Here is a 9,537-nt window from a genome sequence, read left to right as displayed (position 1 = left end):
TTGAAGTTGATAAATGCTCAAGCTCATATGTTTAGAAAATAGTTAGATGGAAAGAGGTAGATGAATGGATGATTGGAGGGAAGGAGGGAGAAAGGGAGGGAGGGAGGGAGGGAGAAAGGGAGGGAGGGAGGGAGGGAGAGAGGGTAAACATGACAAAATGTTTAAAGGTGGATCTGGGTATCTGGGTGGGGGCTATGTTGGGGTTCTCTGTATGGGTTTTATATTAATTTTGCAACTGTCCTTCAAGTCTGAAATTATTTCAAAATTAAAGGTTTAAGTTTTTTTTTAAAGCAAAAATATCAGCACTTATTAATCCTTGAACTATAGAAAACAAATGATAGGGGTTTCCTAGATTAAACACAGCTATCTTTCCTTTAGACAGGCAAGATAATTTCCCCTTTTGTTCTAAAGTACCTCTCAAATGAACAATTGTATTCAGATCAAAGTCACCCAAAGTGGCCAACAATACCAAATTGTCTACAGTGAAGTTATGCCGGGAGGGAGCACAAATTAATTAGATGAAAAACCCATGAGAAATTGGTTGATGGATTGTTCAAAAGTAAAGATATTGCTTCCAAGTATCTCCAGCCCTCAACCCTCAGGTAATGTTGCCCCAACTGCTGACCTAAGAAATAAGTAGGGGAGAACCTAAGATGGCAGCTAGGTGAGACAGGGCAAAAAAACACCTCCGTGAAAAATACTAGATAAAAACCAAAAGGTGACCCAGAATACAAGTTTCAGTGATGCACCAGCTGGACAAGTTCTGCTAGAACCACAGGGGCTGTACACTTGGTGAAACCAGGAGTCTGCATTCTGAAATGAGTGAGTAAGCCAGCTGAAAGACCCGCGGCTGTGCTGTGGTGTGGGGAAGTCAGGGGTTGGTGTTTGGAGATGGACTGGTTCTTTAAAAAAAAAAAAAAAGGGAAAAACCCAGGAGAAGCTGCAGTTGCGACAGTGGGAACCATGCAGTGAAGCACAGCAGGAGCGGGCTGAACCACCCTCTCAGTGTCTGGCCTGGAAGATAGCCCGCTGCAGATTCCCTCAGGGCAGGGGAGTGGAGGGGAGAGCTGGAAGGAGAAAGAAACCCTGCTGCTTGCAGCTGGCTCCCCGGTGGGCTGGAGACACTCCTGCCTGGGGCTGTGCCCACAGCCCAGAGCTGTGCCAGTTGTCCTGGAGCTGGGAAGGAGGAACTGTGCGAGGAGGGGGTGGTTGAGATGCCCCGTTCAGCCATCTTTGCATCAGGCTGAGAGTGCCCCTGCACAGCCTGGCAGCCCAGGGCTTCCCTTGAGGGATGGCGCGTACTTGTGACGTAGCACAGCCTTCCCTCAGCAGAGGTCCTGGAAGATCACAGCTGAGAAGGGGGGCCCCACTCAGAAAACCCAGCGATGCTATGTCAATGCCAGTGGTTTGTGGGTCAGCGACAGAGAGGGTCTGGGACAGAACTGAAATGAAGGCTTAGACTCTTGCAGCAGCCTTGAATCTCCAGGAAACCTGGGGGGTTTGAAAATCAAAGCTGCCCTGCCTCCCTAGCCACCTGGACACACACCCCACATTCAGGGCGGACAGCTCCAGCAACACACCCAAACTGAGTTCACCAACTGAACCCCACAAAAATCATTTCCCCACACACCACAAGGACAAAGTTGAGGAGAACTGACTTGAGGGGGTATAGGTGACTCGCAGATGCCATTTGCTGGTTAGTTAGAGAAAGTGTACACCACGAACTTGTATTTCTGAAAAATTAGTTTTGTTTTTTTTTTTACAACTTGAAAGAACCCTATCAAGCAAAGCAAATGCCAAGAGGCCAAAAACAACAGAAAATGTTAATGCATACGATAAAGCCAGATGATTTGGAGAACCCAATCCCAAACAACCAAATCAAAAGATCAGAAGAGACACAATACTTGGCACAATTAATCAAAGAACTGCAATCAAGAAATGAAAACATGGCAAAGGATATAAAGGACATGAAGAAGACCATGGCACAGGACATAAGGGACATAAAGAAGACCCTAGAAGAGCATAAAGAAGACACTGCAAGAGTAAATAAAAAAATAGAAGATCTTATGGAAATAAAAGAAACTGTTGGCCAAATTAAAAGACTCTGGATACTCATAATACAAGATTAGAGGAAGCTGAACAACAACTCAGTGTCCTAGAAGTCCACAGAACAGAAAACGAAAGAACAAAAGAAAGAATGGAGAAAAAAATTTTAAAAATGGAAACGGATCTCAGGGATACGATAGATAAAATAAAATGTCCAAACTTAAGACTCATTGGTGTCCCACAAGGGGAAGAGAAGGATAAAGGTCTAGAAAGAGTACTCAAAGAAATTGTTGGGGAAAACTTCCCCAACCTTCTACACAATATAAATACACAAAGCATAAATGCCCAGCGAACTCCAAATAGAATAAATCCAAATAAACCCACTCCGAGACATATTCTGATCACACTGTCAAATACTGAAGAGAAGAAGCAAGTTCTGAAAGCAGCAAGAGAAAAGCAATTCACCACATACAAAGGAAACAACATAAGACTAAGTTGTGACAACTCAGTGGCCACCATGGAGGCAAGAAGGCAGTGGCGTGACATATTTAAAATTCTGAGAGAGAAAAATTTCCAACCAAGAATACTTTATCCAGCAAAACTCTCCTTCAAATTTGAGGGAGAGCTTAAATTTTCACAGACAAACAAATGCTGAGAGAGTTTGCCAATAAAAGACCTGCCCTACCTCAGATACTAAAGGGAGCCCTACTGACAGAGAAACAAAGAAAGGAGAAAGAGATATAGAGAATTTTAACAGACATATACAGAACATTACATCCCAGATCACCAGGACACTCATTTTTCTCTAGTGATCACAGATATTTCTCCAGAATGGACCATATGCTGGGACATAAAACAAGCCTCAATAAATTAAAAAAAAAAATTGAATATATTCAAAGCACATTCTCCGACCACAATGGAATACAATAGAAGTCAATAATTTTTGAATTGTAACTCCACTATTTACTTCCTACATGTTATAAAATACAAAAACTCTAATGACAAATCAGTGGTTTTGAACTCAATGCAAAATATGTAATTTTTGACAAGAACTATATAAAGGCAGGGGAATGGAGGAGTATAGGAACATAGTTTATGTGTCCTATTGAAGTTAAATTTGTATCAAAGAAAACCAAGATTGTTACGGATTTAAGAGGTTAAATTTAAGCCCCACAGTAAACACAAAGAAATTATCAGAGAATATGACCATAGAGATTAAAAGTAGAGTATGGGTTAAGAGAAATGGTGGAAGGGGCAATGGGGAGTTAAGAAATGAGTGTAGGGTTGCTGTTTGAGGTGAAGGGAAATTTCTAGTAATGGATGGTGGGAAGGTGATAGCATTACAACATTTTAATGTGATTAATCCCACTAATGGAATGCTAGGGAGGGGGTGGAATGGGAAGATTTAGGCTGTATATATGTTTACACAATTGAGAAGAAAAAAAAAAAAGACAGTCTAAATAGATGACAGTTGAACACCAAGGATGACTCTGGATGATGGGATCTGAGGATGGAGGAGAGGAGGCTCAAAGGGACACAGTTGAGACATAAGGAAAAGAAAAAGGAAATATAGAATGTAAGTTTTGTATCAATGTTGAATCTCTTGTACTTCTTAGCTGTGTTTAATGGGATTGCATAAAAGAATGTTCTTGTTCATGGGAATTGTATATGTGAATTATAGTGTTTTTTCAAGGATGGGTGCAGCTTGCTCTCATATGTTCAGAAGAGAGAGCAATAGATGATGGATGATAGGGAGGGAGGGAGGGAGGGAAAGAAATAGCAGTGTGACAGCATGTTAAAGTTGGTGGATTGGGGTATCTGGGGAGGGGGGGTCAGAGTACACTGTAGTTCTGTGTATGGGGTTTGTATTGTTTTTGCAACTGTTCCTATAACTTTGAATTTATTTCAAAATAAAAAAAAAAAAAAGGAAAGAAATAAGTAGCCTCCCGGCAATTGGAATGTCTAAGGAGAAAATGTTGGGGAGGATCCAAGATGGTGGATAACAAGAGACAGAGCAAAATTCTCCTCCATGAAAAACACTAGATAAAGGACAGAAAGTGCCCCAGAATAGCAGCTCAGTGGCTGGGCAGGAATTCCTACACCCATAGTGACTGTGTACTTGGAAAAACTGAGAGGCTGCGTTAAGAGATGGGTGAATTTGCCAGGGAATGAGCAGCTGAGCCACAGATGAGTGGGTAAGTGCACTGCCCAGAAAGCCACTGGGGAACAGCCAGTCAAACTGCAGACAAGCGAGTGAGTGTCCAGCCTGGAAAGCTGCTGGGGAACAGGCAGCAGAGCTGCAGAGGAGTGAGTGAGTATCCAGCCCAGAAAACCAACAGAGTACAGACAGCTAGTGCAGCAGATGAGCAGACCCACGGCCAAGAACCCCCATGCCAGGGACCGGCCATTGCAGCAGGCAAATGAGAATGGAAGGGGGTGGGAGACACCCTGCACAGCACCGTGGCCAAAAGCCTTGAGGGAATTCGGGATACGGCAGGCTTGCAACAGTGTCCACCATTCCTCCATGGAAGCCTGCAGTGTGCATGGCCTAGAGGCAGGGGTGTTGCACAGAAGTGCCAGGAACCCTCCCCCAATTCCGGGATCTGTGGGCACCATGCAGAGAGGGACTGAAGGGCATTTGAACTGGAGGGGAAAATGTGCTGGTCTGCAGCCCCAGGTTATGCTGCCTGCAACCCTGGGAACTGCTGGGACCACTGTGTCCTGGAGTGGACTCCCTGCCAAACTGCATAGGGCATGCCCCTCACCCACAGAGCTGGGGACCCCACTGCACACAGAAAATTGGTGTACTGATAGGATTTCCACATGGTTTGGAACCCCACCTAGTGCACAGATGAAGTTGGGAAGAACTGGTTTGAAGGTATGAGGTGGCTCAGGAGTGCCATCTGCTGACAGGTCAGGGAAAGTGCACTTTGCCAAGCTGTAGCTCTGTCAAATTATAGACAAGTGTTCAAATAAGTCTACATATCCTAAAAGAACCCTATCAAGATAAGAAAATTCCAAGAGGCAAAAAACAACAGAAAATATTAATGCATATGAAGAAACCAGAAGATATGGATAATCGAAATGCCCAAGTTAAAAAAACAGGGTAGACCCAGAATTTGGAGCAATTAGTCAAAGAAGTACTCACAAACATCAGTACCATGGCTGAGGATATAAAGGATATGAAGAAGAACCTGGAAGAGCATACAGAAGAATTTGCAAGAGTAAATAAAATAGCAGGTCTTATGGAAATAAAAGATTCTGTTCATAAAATTTAAAATTTACTTGAGACATATAAGACCAGATTTGAAGAGGTAAAGAAAAGAATTAGCAAACTCGAAGATATTGTGATGGAAAGTGAAAGAACAATAGAACAAATGGTGAAAAAAATAAAAAAATTTGAAGTAGATCTCAGGGAAATGATGGACAACATGAAGCACACAAATATAAGAATCATTGGTATACCAGCAGGGGAAGAGAAGAGTAAAGGGCTAGGAAAAGTTTTCAAAGACATTTTTGGGGAAAACTTCCCAACCCTTCTAAACAACATAAATACGCAAATTATGGATGCCCAACGAACTCCAAATAGAATAAATCCAAATAAAACCACTCTGAAAACATATTCTGATCATGTTGTCAAATGCTGAAGAGAAGGAGCAAGTTCTGGAAGCAGCAAGAGAGAAGCAATTCTCCACATACAAGTAAAACAACATAAGACTAAGTAGTGACTATACAGCAGCCACCATGGAGGCGAGAAGACATGGTATGACATATTTAAAATTCTGAAAGAGAAAAATTGCCAACCCAAAATTCTTTATCCAGAAAAACTCTCCTTCAAATTTGAGGGAGAGTTTACAATTTTCACAAACAAATGCTGAGAGAACTTGCTAACAAGAGACATGCCCTATAAGAAACACTAAAGGGAGCCCTACCAGTTGAGAAAAAAAAAGAAAGGAGAAAGAGGTATGGAGAAGGGCACAGAACTGAAGACTTTTAGTAAGGGTAACTTAAAAGAAAAAAAGAGAGAGAGGAAAAAATACATCTGACAAAACAAAAGGATAAGATGGCTAATTCAAGAACTGCCTTCAAAGTAATAACGTTGAATGTGAATGGATTACACTCTGCAATTAAAGATATAGATTGGCCCAATGGATTAAAAAATATGAACCATCAATATGTTGCTTACAAGAGACTCATCTTCGACCCAGAGACACAAAGGAATGGAAAGTGAAAGGATGGAAAAAATATTCCATGCAAGCTATAGCCAAAAGAAAGCAGGAATAGCAATATTAATCTCATATGAAATAGACTTTAAAAGTAAGTATGTCAGAAGGAACAAAGAAAGACACTATCTACTAATAAAAGGGACAATTCAACAGGAAGAAATAACAATCATAAATGTCTATGCACCCAATCAAGTTGTCCCAAAGTACATGAGACAAACATTGGCAAAACTGAAAGAAGCAATAGATGTTTACACAATAATTGTGGGAGACTTCAATACATTACTCTCTCCTATAGATAGATCAACCAGACAGAGGACCAATCAGGAAACTGAAAACCTAAACAATGTGATAAATGAATTAGACTTTACAGACATATATTGAGAATTACATCCCAAATCACCAGGATACACATTCTTCTCAAGTGCTCATGGAACTTTCTCCAGAATAGATCATATGCTGGGGCATAAAACAAGCCTCAATAAATTTAAAGATATTTAAATTATTTAAAGCACATTCTCTGACTACAATGGAATACAACTAGAAGTCAATAACCATCAAAGATCTAGAACATTCACAAATATCTGGAGATTAAAGAATACACTCCTAAACAATCAGTGGATTAAAGAAATTGCATGAGAAATTGCTAAATATCTAGAGACAAATGAAAATGAGAACACAATGTATCAAAACTTATGGAATGCAGCAAAGGTGGTATTGAGGGGGAAATTCATAGCTCTAACTGCATACATTAAAAAGGAAGAAAGAGCTAAAATCAAAGAATTCATGGAACAACTGAAGAAGCTAGAAAATGAACAGTGAACTAATCATAAACCAAGTAGAAGAAAAGAAATAACAAGGATTAAAGCAAAAATAAATGATATAGAGGAGAGGAGCTAAGATGGTGGCATAGAGAGGAGTTGAAGCCAGATATTCCCCCTGGAACAATTCATAAATGACAGAAAAATTAGCAAATAACCTGGAATAACTGCGGGGAGACAAATGTGACTGTCCACTCATCATACACCAACCTGAATTTGGAGGAATGCCTGAGATTGCAGCATAAGATCTGTAAGTAAAAACTGTGGACCGGCGCTGAGAGCCAAGAGCCCCTCCTTCACGGAAGTCCCATGGTGCTAGAGAGCAGAACTCTCTGAACAAGCGAGTATACCTCAGCCCAGATCCAACTGGAGTTTTAATGCAGACAGCAAATCCCCAACAAGCAGAGAGTTTTGGTGACAACTGACCTTGGGAGAGTCAGGGGATATATCTGTCTCAAACAGGGAGCCCAGAGGATCGGGTGCTATCTCTGGCCGATGGGTGAATCTGGGAGCTTTCTGTCCCTTTCTCTCTCTGTCAACCTCAGTGGAGAAAGCCTCAGCCATTTTCAGCTCACAGTGCTTTGCAGTAAAGAAAGCCTCAGCCATTTTAAAAATCACAGCACTCTGACCCAGACAAGGGTGGAGGTAGCAGAGACAGAAAAAAAGAATCTATTTATATGCAAATGACCTCTCTCTAGGGGCATAGCTTCCCAAGAGGAAAGAGGAGGGACCCAGCTCTACTACCTGCCTTACATTCAGAACCAGACCCAAGAGCCTGGGGAACGAGAGCTGTGGGTGACACCCCCTTACAACAGCCCATGACAGGCTGACAGGCACCACCTGCTGGGCAGAAAAGCACAGGGTGTGTCAATCCTCTAAGAAAACCATCAGGGAAACCAGATACTGAATATTTCCTCCTTCTGTTACCTGAGCTTGTTTTCATCTGGGAAAACCTGATTGGGGGGGCCTAGGAGGTCAGATGCCTAGACAACAGAAAACTACAACCTACACTAAGAAAACTGAAGTTATGGCCCAGTCAAAGGAATAAACTTACACTTAAATTGAGACACAGGAATTTAAACAACTAATGCTAAATCAATTCAAAAGGTTTAGAGAAGATATGGCAAAAGATATAAAGGCTATAAAGAAAACACTGGGCATACATAAGGCAGAAATCGAAAGTTCAAAAAAACAACTGGCAGAATCTATGGAAATGAAAACCACAACACAAGAGATGAAAGACACAATGGAAACATACAACAGCAGATCTCAAGAGGCAGAAGAAAACACTCAGGAACTGGAGAACAAAACTCCTGAAAGCCTACACTCAAAGGAGCAGATGTAGAGAAGAGTGGAAAGATATGAGCAATGTCTCTGGGAACTTAAGGATGAAACAAAATACAAGAATGTACATATCCCCTTTTGGCTCTCTGAGAAGCACCATGGCAGTAGGCAAAAACAAGCACCTTACAAAACGGTCACAAAAAGGAGCCAAGAAGAAAGTGGTTGATCCATTTTCTAAGAAAGATTGGTATGATGTGAAAGCACCAGCAACGTTTAATATAAGAAATATTGGGAAAACACTAGTTACAAGGACTCAAGGAACCAAAATTGCATCTGATGGCCTTAAGGGTCACGTTTTTGAAGTGAGCCTTGCTGATCTGCAGAATGATGAAATTGCATTTAGAAAATTCAAACTAATTACTGATGATGTGCAGGGCAAAACCTGCCTAACCAACTTCCATGGCATGGATCTTACCCATGACAAAATGTGTTCCATGGTCAAAAAATGGCAGACCATGATCAAAACTCATGTCAATGTCAAAACTACTGATGGTTATTTGCTTCATCTTTTCTGTGTTGGTTTTACCAAAAAATGCAACAATCAGATTCAGAAGACCTCTTAAGCTCAGCACCAACAGGTCTGCCAAATCCAGAAAAAGATGATGGAACTCATGACCCGACAGGTGCAGACAAATGACTTGAAAGAAGTGGTCAATAAACTGATTCCAAACAGCATTGGTAAAGACATAGAAAAGGCTTGCCAATCTGTCTATCCTCTCAATGATGTGTTTGCTAGAAAAGTAAAAATGCTGAAGAAGCCCAAGTTTGAATTGGGATAATTCATGGAGCTTCACGGTGAAGGTAGTAGTTCTGGAAAAGCAACTGGATATGAGACAGGTACTAAAGTGGAACGAGCTGATGGTTATGAGCCACCAGTCCAAGAATCTGCTTAAAATTAAGACAAAATAAAGTCTTATTTGTGGAAAAAAATAAAAAAGAATGTATGTATCATTGGTTTCCCAGAGAGGGAAGAGAGGGGAAAAGCAGCAAAAGCAATAATAGAGGAAATAATTAATGAAAATTTCCCATCTCTTATGAAAGACATAAAATTACAGATCCAAGAAGCACAGTGTACTCCAAACAGAATAGATCTGAATAGGTCT

At 41.2% G+C, this 9,537-nt stretch overlaps 1 pseudogene; it reads left to right on the top strand.

Annotated features, from left to right (window-relative positions):
* The first annotated feature begins 8,532 nt into the window (after window positions 1–8,532).
* Window positions 8,533–9,327, top strand: LOC119542661 (annotated as a pseudogene).
* Window positions 9,328–9,537: the final 210 nt, after the last annotated feature.

Source organism: Choloepus didactylus, chromosome 8, assembly GCF_015220235.1.
Source record: "Choloepus didactylus isolate mChoDid1 chromosome 8, mChoDid1.pri, whole genome shotgun sequence".
Classification (NCBI taxonomy): domain Eukaryota; kingdom Metazoa; phylum Chordata; class Mammalia; order Pilosa; family Megalonychidae; genus Choloepus; species Choloepus didactylus.
Note: the sequence above shows the minus strand (reverse complement) of the source record. Positions and strands in the feature narration are given on the sequence as shown.